Consider the following 15,606-nt stretch of genomic DNA (forward strand, 5'->3'; position numbering starts at 1 on the left):
GAAAGCTTAGGTCTTTTCCTTTAAAACCTTTTTGGTCGCTTAGTGGGATGCGAGTGGGATATCTATCAAAATAAATGTTTTGTAACTCAAGACAAAGGTTTTTAAATTGATTTTTTTCATATTTGTGTGTAAGTGTTTCTAAAACCTTAAAAATAAAAACCACAACAAATATATATTTGGAAATAAATAAACTTATTTTTGATAAGATGTGCAAAGTTGAACATAATCGTTTTTCTAAAAAAATATATATGGATCTTAATCAATCAGATGTAAATTAGAAGTTTTGCCTTTTTTGGAATTTGATTTGACCATCAATTCTAATTATATAATTGTCCAATTCACAACTTAGTTGTATGTTGTATGATACAACTATAGTGGTTGTGAACACAAATTGCTCCAAATCGTAAGTTTACCTTGTGTAGCGTTGAAAATGCCAAAAGAGTAAGATGAAATCTAACATCAAAAAGTATATTAATATTTAAAATTAAAAATGCAAGCGAACAATAGCAAGCTAGTGTCTGCATTGTGTAAAAAATGCAAACAATTGACAAATATTTAAAAAAAATTATCGTTTTTCATAAATTAAATAAATTGTTTGATTTCAGTGTTACTGTTTGGTTGTTATTTTGAATTAAAATGAGCTAATTTCTTTGTTTATGTATAGATATGAACTTTTGGTAACACTTAAAATTTCATACAACATTTGAAAAACATATCGATGGCTTAACCTTCGCTTTATCAAAGGTTTTTTATGTACATGGTTTACCAATACCCATACGGGTGACACTACACTTCTATAAATATATGCGACGAACGAAATTGTAAAAAATTGAAAAATCCTTGTAAAAAGTTTAAAATGGTTCTATTAAATTCTATAGAACTCTAGAATTTGTTCAGTGAGTACAAATTTCATTTAAATCGAAACAAAATTAAAAAAAAAAATTAAACCAATAAAATCGATGTGGTGGGTATTGGTAAAGCGAAGGTTAATATAAAAAGGCCCTAACTCGTGTTTTTTTAAGTCGAGATTTTTTTGGTTAATTATGATATATAATCGGACCATTTATCGAAATAAACGAAAATCTAGACTTAAAAAAAAAAGTTAGGGCCTTTTTATATTAAGCCATCGATATGTAAAAATGTTGTAGGTGTTGTACAAAATATTTATATAGAAATTATCAACAACATTTGTACAACTATTGTAAATTCAGACGACTTATAACTCATACGACTGTACAACGTCAGTTGTGAATTGAACAATTATGAAATGTGTACACAAAATTATCATTTTATAAAAGTAACCATCAGATATTATTTTTTAAATAGAAAGTGCTTCTTAACTGTTCCATCCAACTGTAACGCCCAGATGATTATGGTGTTTCCAACACCCTTGAAATTCCAGACTTTCTAAAGTGAAACAAATTTCCATATTTTTTTAAATTAAAAATAATTTGAGAATTTTTGGACCTTTTTAAATAGAAGAGTTCTTTGTAGATTATTTAAAATAAAAATCGAGAAAAATAAGACAATGAAACTCAAATAGAAGCTCAGAAAATTGCAAACATCTGTATTTTAAACACCTGTATATAAATTTCTTCATTACAAGCTACCATAATTGCAAAAATTTCAGCCTGAAAAACACCAGAAAACATTAGATCCAACACCACAGCTCATTTTAAAAACCGTGCTTATATATCCATGTGTCATATTCGTACATGAGATTACCGGAGATTAAGCCGGTAAGATTAAAAAATTAAACATGTTACACAGCAGTGCTCAGTGGGGCAGACTCAAAATGTTTTGGATGTTAATCTGGCATTTTTAAACGGCGGGTCCGATCGGTATAAAATTTGACGTGGGCGTAGCCAAGGAGTTTTTCTAGTTCAAGTTATTAAAATGGACCCTAAAAATTATCGACATGTAAAATTTTAAAATACATGCCATTTTTTTGTTTCCTATTGGTGATATTTACATCTTATCATTTCCGAGTTATATAAATTTAACAATTGAAATTTTAACAATTTTGCCATACCTTGGTCCTCTTTTTAAAAATATAGGGCGTGTTTTGGACCGAATGGACTGGATTTTTTTTGTTGGTTAGACAACTAATTTACCAATAATATAAAAGAGATTTCAGACCAATGTCAATTATGAATCCAAAAATAAATGATTTTAAATTTAAGAAAATAGTATATTTTTATAAAAAAAATTTCTTTATTTCTTTAATAAGTCCTCTTTTTCGAATATATCAAAATTTCTAATTGTCCTAATTGTTCTAAAATTCCAAAGCTTTGATCAGAAAATGTAAAGCAGCTTTGGAAACCTTCATATGTTTCCTATTTATCTCCAAAATATTTTCCCAGCCCCGAAGGAAATGGGAATCCTATCAGCAAAATTGTAAAAATAACATTTTTGAAATTTTCGCTCCAATTTTTAGGAATTGTGAGATTCTCTTTGACTTCTTGACAAGTTGTTCTACACATGGTTATTTAAAAAACGTTTTTTATAATAAATAAAGATTTTATTACATATTTATTGAGTATCTAAAACTAAAATTTGTATCAAAATTTTAATAGGATTGTAAATATTAGGAACAATTTGATCCGCATTTACTCCGAGCTTACACTTATAGTTTTAAGAAAAATTTTATTTTATTTTTAAAAAAATTAAGTAAAGTTCATACAAGGGTGTTAAGCAAAAATACTACTAATATTTTCACGCAATTCAGTGGTTTATATATGTATAATTTCCCTAATAATACCATTTACCTTTAACTTATTTGAAAAATATAACATTTCTCCATAAATAAAAAAAAATTATGGGGATATCATAAGCAGTTAAGAAGATATGTCCAAATCTATAAGTCTCTAAAAATTATTTTATTTTTAATTTTCCATGGAAAAAAATGTAGCCCCACTTTCCCTCCAAGCTGTTTTTTTATAAAATGAAAGTTGGGAGTGTCTTGTTTCGATTAAAAAAAATAGTTTCGGAAGTTTTCGGAACAGCATGAAAACTTAAAATTTTTTGTCGAATAATAAACGAAATATCCAAAAAAATCTTATCTATGTATGGATTTCATGGGCGGTGGACGTGACCGATTTTATTGAAACTCAGCATGCGTTCTTCTTATGTTTCAAAAATTATATGTACCAAATTTCTAGACTTTTATTTGGATAGGACAAATTTTATGCGAAAAAATCGATTTAGATTGTATGGGCAGTGGGCGTGGTGGATTTTGATAAAATTTTATTTTTTTCTTAGCTTGGTCCATATAATTCTCGGTGCCAAATTTCAGCGCTCTACGACCACTCCTTATAATTTTTGCCAAAAAATGTATATAGCCATCGCTCTGTGGGACTTAGGGGCGACATATTGGAATAAATAGCGGACCAGCCTTTTAGAAATACCAGATTTATTTCAAAACTTTTGATTCTGCCCCACTGTGCAGTGCTAGGGTTGTAATTAACATCGATTCTAGTATAGAGAAAACAAGGCTCTTGTTTACAATCAGCTAATGGGGCGGCTTACCTCCTATAATAGGGCACTGACTCTGGGCAAGAGTGGATAATATTTTTCATTGAAAATTAGGGTGCCTTTTTAATTAAAAACTTAATTGCATTGTATTTTTTCTGTGAAATTAAAATTAAATTTTGTATTCCCAAAAATAACTTTTAATAGTAATATGATTCCTTTGAATCATAATATGAAATGATCATAATGTTATTACATTGAGTCATATTATGATTGTTTGGGATCATATCATGATAACATCATAACATTTTATTAATACATAGGACAATGTTATGATCATATTGGTTTACAATGTTGTTATAAGTTCACATTATGATGAATAGGAAAATACTACATTTGATAATAATATGATATTTTATGATACTAATAAAGATCATATTATATTAGATTATGTTAACTACAACCATGTTGTTTTTTCTCTGTGTAGACGAATTGTTTTAAAGCAAAGGGTAAAACTAATATTAACAATTATGAGGTAAATGCCTTTAACATTTCGATATCTCTATAAATACTTAAGGCTTAAATGTCTATATTTGCAACATTTAAATGTACATAAATGCAAAGGAAAAAAAGGAACAACTAGTCGAGAGTTTTCACATGCCGACTGTGTGACTTATGTGATATGAGGATGGGTGTGTGAAGATAGAGTGAAGAGAAAATTATGTATTTGCTAGTTTTAATTAGTGCCAAAAGTCATTCATTTCAAAATCCTCAAAATGATTCAAAATGTTAAAACTAAAAACCCCTTAATACATGATGCCAAATGGCAATCATTGTTAAGTCTTTACATGCATACATATATGCATGCATATGTAAGACCTATGGTTATTAGGGTAGGATTTATGAGTTTGTTCTATTTGTGGATAACTTTTGAAAGAAAATCATTTAAATATATCGCAAACAATACACACATTGTGTAAAGTATTGAAACAGTTCCCTAGATCTAGTTTCTGCATAAACTATTTACTAACTAACTACCACCCTAATATATGTGCGAGTATTAAACATTTATATATTCTTTGTTTTAGGTCTATCTTTTCAAAATTATAGTCATTCACATTGTCTTTGTGCCATAGTTAGTCTGTAATATAATTTTTTTTTTCTGTTAATATTTCAATGCATTAAAATACTTTAAATCTAAATGCAAATCTTTACCAGACTTGTACAATAAATTTATAGATGAGTATACAATATCAACTACTCCGTACATCCACACACAAATTATATTACTTACTGTGCCGTATATTTATTCGTTCATAAAGATAGAAATCTATGTGATTGTGTATTTGGCTAAGTAAATGTATAAATATGTATGTATGTGTCTATCTATGCCTATGTATGTGTTTGACATTTTGAGTGTGTTGAGGTTGCAACTTTAGTCTACTGCTGCTACTACTTTTGCCATTATCATTTACCAACCATCCAACTAACTCACTTTATCTCTTTGGGAAAAATCTTTTTGTGAGTTTTGCATCACACATTATTATAAACTTTAATGTTGTTTAAATATTAAAACAATGAATAATTTTTAGCAATATTTGGCAGAAATGAACTTTTGCTTTATAACAAATAACATACATGCACACAAACAAAAAAATTGTAGAGAAACTTACTTTTCCATGTACTGTGGCTAATATGGAAAATGTTCAAAATTAACCCATTTAGTTGTACAAAGAAAAAACTATTTCTTAAACCATTTCAATTCAAATATTTGTCATATATTGAACTGGTTTCAATTATTTCATAATTGAATCAAGTCTTCGTGTGCTCAAAAACTAAATTTTCTGATATTTTCTATTGAATTTGATAATTTTGATATTTGAATATACAGTTTTCGTTATTGCTTGAACTTTAAATACAAAAATTATTGAATAGATAATTTTCGTAATTGAAAACGCATTTTGTTATTTTTTTTTCAATTACGAAAATTATCTATTCAATACCCAAAATTTTCCCACTTCCCCGGAAAGCTTAAATCTTATAAAACTCAAACAATTTAAGTTAGAAAAAATGCCTATGAAAGCCTAGACAACTTTTACTTTCCCTTTCGTCGGTTTTAACGCCTCTCGCACATTAAAACCGACAAAACACATTCACCGTGAGATTTGGTGAGAAAGCGGTGTACTTCAACGACACTTTTTATACCCTACACCACCATAGTGGGGAGGGTATAATGCGTTTGTACAGATGTTTGTAACGCCCAAAAATATTAGTCTAACACCCACCTTAAAGTATACCGATCGACTTAGAATCACTTTCTGAGTCGATTAAACGACGTCCGTCCGTCCGTCCGTCTGTCCATGTAAATCTTGTACGCAGAGTACAGGTCGCAATTTGAAGATATTTCGATCAAATTTAGTACATATCATTTTTTCTGCCCAAGGACAAAGCCTGGTGAAACTGGCTGAAATCGGTCCATTATTTCACCTAGCCTCCATACAAATGTCCTTCCGAAATTGGACTTTATCGGTCATAAATGTTTAATTTATATATGTATCTCCACAAATTCCACTCCAAATAAGTTTTATATATACAAAATTCATGTCACCAAATTCTGTTACGATCGGTCCATAATTAGTCATAGCTCCCATATAGACCCGCTTCCGAAAATCACTTTAACGTGCATAAATCGCTTAAAAATGTTGGTAGACACACAAAATTCAACATAGTTAACTTTAATATAGACATAAATCACACGACCTAATTTCATGGTGATCGCTTCATAATTGGTCATAGCTCCCATATAAGGCCCACTTCCGAAAATCACTCAAAATATAAATTATTGAAATTTTAAAAGAAAGATGTTTTTGCTCTTTTACTTAATGTAGGGTATTATATGGTCGGGCTTGACCATCCATACTTTCTTACTTGTTTTAAATTAAAGAATTAAAGCAAAATTTCCCGGATATGACGATTAGTTGGCACAAAATTCCACAATTTAGAAGCCAAAAAAAAACTTTGTTGTTTACACTATAATGTTTAGTAACTAAGTGAGAATAAATGACATCAAAAGGTGGTCAAAAGATATGCCACCAATTGTAAACCCCTCATTATATAGTCATACACCCAATATAACACTCAAAAATTCGGCATTTCTACGAAACCATAAATAGTTTAGAAAAGTTTTTAAGCTATAAAATGTGTTGAAAATATTACTCTACTTAATATTGTAAACCTAATACATAACATACTTTGAATTTGTATTAATATTTTAATCATAGTTGGCTTTGTTTTTTATATAACTAATGAAAATTTTATTTTCATTATTCATCAATAAAACTTTAAATCGTTTGGAAATAGTTCTTGTTCTCATTCATTTTTAACATTGGTTATGTGCCCAGGCTTTTAAAGCTTCAAGAATATTCATTTGTGGAATTGACTAAAAGAAACTCTAGACAAGATGACATCGCCGTTTTTGCAAATTGAAAAACTAGATGAAAGGAATTATGATTCCTGGCATGTGCACATGAAGAGCGTCTTGATTCACAACGGATTGTGGAAGTATGCAAATGGTCAATTGATTTGTGAACCTGGTTGGAATGCGGAACAGAAAGCAGATTGGGTAACAAATGATGAAAAGGCGCTAGCCACTATTGTTTTGAGCATCAAAGGTACCCAGCTGAATTACATAAAAAAATGTACGAGATCTGCTGAGGCATGGAACAAATTAGCTGAAGTGCACAAACCCAAAGGACCGATTCAAAAGGTAATGCTGTATAAACGTCTGATGAATCTGAAGATGGATGATAACGAAGACATGACCCAGTATTTAAATAAATTCCAAGAAATAGTTGAACGACTTGCAGATGTTGGTATTGAACTTCAAGATGAATTAATGGTGATTGTGCTGTTGTCAAGTTTGCCGTCTTTGTATGAACCGTTCATAATTGCCATGGAAACTCGAGATAATTTGCCATCATTTCACGTCTTGAAACTGAAATTGCTTGAAGAAGGTGATCGTCAAGGAAATAAACAGCAAGATGCCGAAGTTGGTGGACAACAAGCATACGCAGCACGTTCTAATAAAAAAGCAAAGAACTGGAACGCGAAAGGGGCAAAAGAAAATAAAATAGTTACAGGTAAATGCTATAATTGCGGTCGTAAAGGTCATTATGCATTTACACCAAATTGATATAGTTAGTACATATTTAAATGGTGATCTCAACGAGGAGGTCTACATGCAACAGCCAAAGATGTTCGTTGATAAAAACCATCCAAATAAGGTTCTACGGTTACGAAAGTCCCTATACGGCCTTAAGCAATCTGGTCGTGAGTGGAATGCTAAGCTTGACTTATGTTTAAAGAAGATTGGATTCACAAGGTGTGATAACGAACCATGCTTGTATAAAATGACAGTTGATAACGAACTTGTTTTATTAGCAGTATATGTCGATGATATACTTATCGCATGTAAAGATAAAACAGTTATCCAAAGAATTAAATTAGAATTATCAACCGAATTTGATGTTAGTGATAAAGGTCCAGTACAGCATTTTCTTGGAATTGAAATCAACAGAGATGGTGAAACAGGTGATTTAACTGTGAGTAACACCCAATATATAAAATCTTTATTGAAAAAGTATAACATGGAACAATGTAAGAAAGCATCTGTTCCACTTGATCCTGGTTTTCAAGTAGCTTGTAACAATAATTGTACAAAAGCAGATGTGTCGTCATATAAGACAGTAATGGGTGAACTTATGTATTTAGCAATCACAACTCGACCCGATATATTGCATTCAGTAGCAAAGTTGTCACAGAGAAATACTGATCCTCATACTGAACACATGAACGCTGCTAAGAACATTTTAAGGTATTTATCCGGAACTACTGAACTAAAGCTAAATTACAGATGCAGTCAAACAGAATTAACTGGATATGCCGATGCTGATTGGGGCGGAAATGCTCTAGATAGAAAATCATATAGTGGTTTTATGTTTTACTATGGAAAATGTTTGATTTCGTGGGAATCCAAAAAACAAAGTGTGGTCGCATTAAGTAGCACAGAAGCGGAGTATATCTCAACGTCAAATGCTGCAAAGGAGGCCATTTATTTAAAAATATTGTTACTTGAACTCGATAGTATTGAAGATGTTCCAGTTGTAATAAATATGGAGCTCTTAAATTGGCGTCGAATGCTATATTTCACAACCAAAGCAAGCATATAGACATCAAGTACCATCATATACGAGAACTCATTAACAAAAAGCAAATTAATCTTAAGTATCTTAGCACAGACAACATGATAGCAGATATTTTTACAAAAAATCTACAAAAGATTAAACATACGAAATTTGTTAAACTTATGAACTTTAATTAGTTAATTGAGTATATATAATTAAAATGTTTAGTATTAGGTTTAAGAAGGAGTGTTGAAAATATTACTCTACTTAATATTGTAAACCTAATACATAACATACTTTGAATTTGTATTAATATTTTAATCATAGTTGGCTTTGTTTTTTATATAACTAATGAAAATTTTATTTTCATTATTCATCAATAAAACTTTAAATCGTTTGGAAATAGTTCTTGTTCTCATTCATTTTTAACAAAATGTCTTTCAACCGAGTACATCATTCATTTACAAATTCCTAAACAAATTTAAGAAAATACTCAAAATTTCTCCACTTCTACGGAAAGTCAAAATTGTAAAAATATCATACAATATAAACAAGAATTATTACACCGTATGACACTCAATATTAGACACGAACCAAATGATATGAGTCTGAAACTAGAGATTAAATGGAGCAAAACTGCATTCACAGTTTTTTATTTCGTTATCCTGTTTCCTTTTAAAAGAAATTCAAAATTTCAAAGGAGCACATTTTTCAAAAAAAATGTTTTAAAATACTTCTGCTTATCCTATTATGCCAAATTTGGTAACAAATGATCAAGAAAAGTTGTGAAATATTTCGTATTATTTTTATTTTATCCTGTCAGGATCGAAATATGTCAACAATTTCCTTTCAAATTTTTATCCTTTAACATCCTTTTCGATTTCCAATATTTTTTTTTTAAAATTGTTATGCCAAAATTTTATCCTTCTAATTTTACTACTTGAGTGTTAAATTTTATTTAAATTTGCATTATTCGATTTTTTTATATTTTATTTTAAAATTTCATTCGAAAGAAATAGAACAAAAATCTTTGAGAAAAGCTATGAAGAATACTTTTTAATAAACAAGTATAATGGTATAGTCGGGCAAGCCATATCATATGATAAGAGTTTTCTTTTGATATGAAACTTATTTTTGTTGAATCTTATTTGAATACCAACATTTACAGTAGTGGGCCTTATATTAGAGATATGACTAATTATGGACCGCTCGTCATAAAATTTGGTGGGATATGAATTTGGTGGGATATGGGATATATGAAACATGTTTGTGTTGAATTTTGTTTGAATACTGACATATTTTAGAGATTTAAGCACATTTATGAAATTTTCGAGAATGGTGCATATATGGGAGCTAAGGAACATTGTTGACCGATCGTCACAAAATTTAGTCGTAAGAGTTCGGTTTATATAAAACTTAATTGTGCTGAATTTGGTTTGGATATCTATATAACAAAGATATTTATGAGAGCTTTACTTTCAGATATTGCAATCGTATGGGGGCTATGAGAAAGAATGGACCGATTCTAACCAAATTCAATAGGATCAGGCCTTGGGGCAATATAAAGGTTTGTGCCAAATCTTGTCGAACTATCTCTAAAATTGCAACCTGTAGTTTGATTACAAGGTTTACATATACGGACAGACGGGCGGACATCTCTTAATCGACTCAGAAAGCTATGCTGAGTAGGTGGTACACTTAAAGGTGGGTGTTAGGTCAATATTTTAGCATGTTACAAACATCAGCCCTAACACATTATACCACCCCTGCACAGTGGTTTAGAAACTTTTTTGGAAATAATTCGGTATCTCGGGAAGTATTGGAGATATTATTACAAAATGTCACATGGTTAGAGCTGAGGTGTTTTTGAGTTGAATTACATTTGTTCAGCTTCCTAAGGGTAATACGGGCCAGTTTGTGCCCCCTCAAAGTTGGTCATCTCGGGTCTCAAAATTTTTAAAAAAATCCCCAAAAATTCATTTATGATCCGAATGAGCTGAAATTTAAAATATAAATAGTCCTTGAGAAGATCTACAAAAAATACGCTTACATGTGTAGGTTATCGCCTTCAAATATCTCTTCAACTGAAGGAGATAACCTACACATGTAAGCGCATTTTTTATAGATCTTCTCAAGGACTGTTTATATTTTAAATTTCAGCTCATTCGGATCATAAATGAATTTTTGGGGATTTTTTTAAAAATTTTGAGACTCGAGGCGACCAACTTTGAGGGGCACAAACTGGCCCGTATTACCCCTAGGAAGCTGAACAAATGTAATTCAACTCAAAAACACCTCAGCTCTAACCATGTGAAATTTTGTAATAATATCTCCAATAGTTCCCGAGATACCGAATTATTTCCAAAAAAAAAAAGTTTCTAAACTGTGCCCCGCTATGGTGGTATACGTTTTTTGTATGCAAATAAAAATTTTTAAATATTTTAATTTGAACTTTATATATCAAGGATGAAATTTTGGCATATTGCATCTATAATGCACTATTTTGTTTAAAGGAATTTATTGGCAATCTTAAAGGATATTAATGAATAAAAATTGTAAAGGACATTTTTGACATCTTTTGATCCTTAGAGGATAAAACAAAGATAATACAAAATATTTTACAGCTTTTCTTTTTCTTTTGACATCAAATTTGACATTGTTGGGTCAGCAGAAGTATTTTTAAATATTTTTTTAAAAATGTACTTCTTTGAAACTTTGAAGTCGTTTAAAAAGGATAGAGGATCACGAATTGAATACGCAGTTTTTCACCATTTAATTTATAGTTTCAGACGTATTTCAGCCGGTTCGTGTGTAACGATTTTTTTTCTCATTATTAATTAAAGCAAAGGCAACTATTAAAGCAATTCCTAAAAGCACTTTGGAAAACACCGAAAATTTACCAAATAAAAATAATAAACATTTTACCACTTTCTCGAAACCTTACGCCACAAATTATACAGATATGAATCAGCTGAAACAGTAATATCCCAATAAGCACACATAATATTAAAATTCAAGTGGTTGAATTTTAACTGGAATTCAATTTGAATTTCAATTCTGTTTTCAAGTATTTTTCAAGTAAATAATGTTTGATAATGTTTGAAAATTTGTTACAAACTTTTTTATTGTCAAGATAATAAAATTTAAATCCGAAAATATAATAGTTGAATTTAATGCTTTTAGAAATTGCAGTAAATTATAACTAAAATGCAAGAATTCAATATAAATAATCAGTGTTTTATATAAAAATTAAAGTAAGTTCATAGTAAAATGGTGAAAAAATCAAAATTAGACTCAAAAAAAATTGTTTCATTGTTTACTAAACACTAAATACAGCAGTCAACAGTTCCATAAAATGTGAGAAGTATATCCACAGATCACAAATATAATAAAGACAACAATAATCCTGGAAACATCATTGACAATGCAACTTTTGAAAGAAAAGAAGAACTGAAAAACTAATTAGCTAAATTTTCCTGGTGCTCCAAATCTTTATTTATAATTGAATTGTAATATTTCAGTATAATTTTACGTTAATTTATGTAAAAAAATGTAATATAAATAAAACCAATATTAATAAGAGCTTGAATATAATTATTTTGTTCGACTTGTATTGAACTATAATTCAAGGGTTGAAGTAAACTATATTTCAAAGCTTAAATTCAAGTATTTTTTCGATTTGTATTTCATTGTAATTCAAGGCTGTAATTCAACTGTAATTACAGTGAAATACAAATCAAAAATATACTTGAATTAAAGCTTTGAAATATAGTTTAATTCAACCCTTGAATTATAGTTCAATACAAGTCGAAAAATAGTAGAATTCAAGCTTTGATTTTTAACTAGTTCTAAATTCAACAACAAATTTGGTTTTTATTATTTTTATTTTGCAAAACTATACGTACATTAAAGTTATTTAAACTGAAATCGAAATAAATTTACATTTAAAAGTATGATTCATGTAAGCTTCACTATTTCTTTTTTAGCATTATCGAAATCTTCTTTAGAAGCCAAATATATGTATGTAGGTTTCATTTCATCTGTAGACATTTTTGGAAATTGTTGGGATTTAGAAGGAGATGTAACATTCTGTGGGAAGTCGGAAAACATAAAGAATATAATGTTTATATTTTTCTTTTAATAACATATTTTGATTTTACTTTCATATGTATGTTTTGCTAATGGACTTGCTTATGTACTTTAATTTTGCTTATTAACATTGAACATTTTTATATTAGTTCTTCTGTTTTTAAAATATTTCATTCGTTTTTATTATTTGTTTGACAAGAAAAGAAAAATTTTCAAATTAGTTTGAACATTTTATAACGTTAAAAATGCTTGAAAAAGTGGTTGAAATTCAAGTTGAATTCCAATAAAATTTCCAATACTTGAATTTAAATTTTTCGGGTGCTTATTGGAAAGACACTCTTTGTAAGATTTCCCATATTAACTCACGAAAAATCACTATTATCCACCATAAGCCATGTCAAAAGAATATTAAGCTATAAATTGTTAAAACCTTTTTTTTCAATCCAATGTTATATATTAAAAATTCCTAAACCAATTTAAGAAAATTCGCAAAATTTTACCACTTCTCTGGAAATTGAAAAAAATCATAAAAATTTTATTAAAAAAAACATTTAAAAGAGCCAAGACATATTTTGGAGCTCTTGTAAAATTTATTAGAAATTCCAATATAAATTCATGAACATTTCCGATATATCCATAGTTTACATGCCATTTCCTTGAAACCTTTTAATCCCAAAACTTTGCATGTTATTTAAAAATTGCAGAACAGAGTTTCCGATATGTTGTATCTATTATTGAGTGTTTCAACAATTACAGTACTAATGGGTTAATCATAAATTTGCATATTCATGTAATAATACACACATATTACACATACGAAAATATGTTAATACTTACTACGTTATGTCTATCTCTTTGGTGGTTATACAAAGTATATTTGTTCTTCCATAGTTTTGCCTCTTATATTTCTTTCATTCCTTCTACAGTTTCCATTTTATGCTATCTGTAAGTATTATTTTCCTAAAAAACACAAAGATGAACTTTACAATTTGCTATCTATTTTCTTATTTTATTTTTTTGCTGGAATAAAGTGTATTAAAGTATTTGAAGTGTATTCTTGCATGTGGATGTTGGCATGTGTTTGTTAAGTATTTTTTTTTTCTAGTCTTTTATGTTTCTTTATTTTTGGGAAGCATTTCTAGAAAGAGAAAGATTTCTGGGAAATAAGTTAATTTCTTCAACAACTATTATGTATGGTTTTGCTTATAGTTATGTGTAAGTTTGTATTCTATTTGATTAAGTGATTTAATTTTAGTATTTTTAAAGCTAAGATAAACATTAATTTACATTTAGTGCATAATTGTGACTGGTAATTAAAATAGAAGCGGAAAGACATGAAATGCATTTTAGTGTTTTTTTTAATAAGAAAATATTTTTTAGTTTAATTTATGTAAATATACTGCCGACATATTTTTCATAAAGTGTATTAAAGTATTTGAAGTATTAATTTTTAAAATATATTTTATCAGAATATAACCATATTTAAACTTTTGGGGATAATTCGAATTTATAAATGAATAAAATTTGTTGGTGAACATTTTTTTTAAGAAAACTAACATTTTGATGACCTATTTGTAGAGTTGGGTTTATTAGCTCAGTGAAGTGACCGCTCTTTTCAGCTCAGCTCACTGAAATGAACTAGGTCGCTCTTTTAGCTCATTAGCTTAGTATGTTGTATAATGACCATTTCATTTTGAGAATTGCTTGTAGTGAATTAAATCAATTATTTCTGTTATTAGTTGTAAAAACACACAGTCTTTTGACAATTAGAGATTTATGCGTGAAATAATTGATTCAAATTTTAAAAAATAAAATTGTATTTTATTTAAACTAATATTTTTGCGGAAAAAAGAGTTAATTTTTTTCATTTCTTATATCCGATGCTAACCAAATGTTTAGACAATATTTGTTAAGTAGAACATTCACTAACTATAAAGTATTCTTTGACCACAAAATAATAAAATTACCAAAAAACTCAAGATATTAACTGGAATTTGAAAAAGGGAAAATATTTTGATGATCTGATAATTGTGATCCAAAATAAAAATGTGACAATAACTAAACCAAAATGAATATTCTTGCAATTTTTTGGGGGTTTTCCCATTTACATAATATTAGTTATCAATTGGCAAAATATATATTTTTTATCTGACTTTTATAACTTATATATATATGATCAACAAAACTTCTACTAAAAATACGAAAGAAAAATAGTTTTGTGATACAATTTGTATATTTTCAACATTAACTTAATTATTTTATGATATAACAATATATAAATAGAATTTCTGAATTTAAGGAATAAGATTTTATTGTTTTACGAAATAAAAAATAACGTAAAACTGTCATTCCAAAAACCAGCGAAAAACCCACGATAGGTTGCTCATGGCAGCTGACAAATGTTCTGTTGATGTAGAAGTATGTATAGTAAAAAAGTGCATAAGATATAAGTTAACACAATCAAGTATACATGAACAGGCAAAATCTACACAAGGTTGTGCTGACGGTGCACACGCGCAAGCTAATAGGCAGGATCATATTTCGTCTGGGAGATTGCACAACGTGGGAATGGAATGAGTTGTATCAGCATTTATTTAGATTTAAGCATTTACAAAATATTGTTAGTTTAGTCTTATTTGGGTGATCGACGGGAACAGTCGAATAATAAAATTATTAAGAAAGAATTGTCGTGTTTTATTTCTAAGTGAAAAGTGGACAGTTGGAGTCCACTATAAAATTAATTTTTTTGAGATAATAAAAGAAAGGAAGTTAACTGGCGCCCGAGCAGGGACCCGCCAAGAAAAAGCGGAGTCCTTATAAAATTAAATATAATAAATTAAATAAGTTTCTGCGATTCCTACGG

This window comes from Calliphora vicina, chromosome 1, assembly GCF_958450345.1.
Source record: "Calliphora vicina chromosome 1, idCalVici1.1, whole genome shotgun sequence".
NCBI lineage: Eukaryota > Metazoa > Arthropoda > Insecta > Diptera > Calliphoridae > Calliphora > Calliphora vicina.